Here is a 1,007-nt window from a genome sequence, read left to right as displayed (position 1 = left end):
TCTGGAAGCGAGAGAAAAGACAGAAGTGGAGAGCAAATTAGACATTGCAACAGCCAGGATAGCCCCAACACCTTGGCCCAACACCAGACCCATGCGAGATGCAGCACAAGCCCGCAGGAGACTGCACTGTTCTTCAGAACAATAAGGCGGCGCCAGGCCGCATAACAGATAGTTAAATCTCAAAGTCATCTGTTGTTTCTGTATTTCAATCTCAAAAACCAAAATACCAAGTGATGTGTAGTTGCTTGGTTTCATGACTTGAGAGAAGAGTGAGAGAGCTCAGAGAGTGACAAAGTTGAGAGAGAGGGCGAGAGAGTGAGAGTTGAGACAACATTGAGAGAGAGAGAGAGAGGGCTTACCGTTGAGAGTGAGAGGGCGAGTTCAGAGTCGATCTGTTTGAGAGTGAGAGTTGAGAGTCGATTTGTTTGGTTTGTTTAGGGTGAATGAATGCGAGGGAGAGAGAGACAGCGATATGAATGCGAGAGAGTGAGAGTGTGAGACTAGCGTTTAGGGTTGGTGGGTACGATATTAAATTTGTCAACTTTTTTCACACAACAGAATATATACTCAGAGGGAAACTTTGGAGCCAAAACTATTTTGGCATAGCACAACAAATCGATGGAGGCAAACTTTGGAGCCAAAACAACTTTGGCATGCTACCAGATTTTCCAGTCACACAACCAAATGTTTTAAACTGTTGTATATATTTTCTAAACTTGCACTAGCTAGGTATTACCTAGTATATATTGTAACAACATCATACAACAAAGAAATAAAAGTCTATTGTCCAAACATTTTGCATCTTGCACGACTTTCAATTTGGTGATTGGGGGAATCCTTTCGCCAAAATTTTCATAAATCATACAACATAAAATTAGCATCATTGTTGTATTTTGAACTCTTGAAATATAACTTGACAATTTTGTGTCATTAGACAACAAAACTTTGTAACTTTGCGTTGTATATAACAGTTCACTTCATCAGACAAGTAGGGAACCCTAAAAGGT

The sequence above is a fragment of the Fragaria vesca genome, linkage group LG6, assembly GCF_000184155.1.
Source record: "Fragaria vesca subsp. vesca linkage group LG6, FraVesHawaii_1.0, whole genome shotgun sequence".
NCBI classification, from domain to species: domain Eukaryota; kingdom Viridiplantae; phylum Streptophyta; class Magnoliopsida; order Rosales; family Rosaceae; genus Fragaria; species Fragaria vesca.
Note: the sequence above shows the minus strand (reverse complement) of the source record.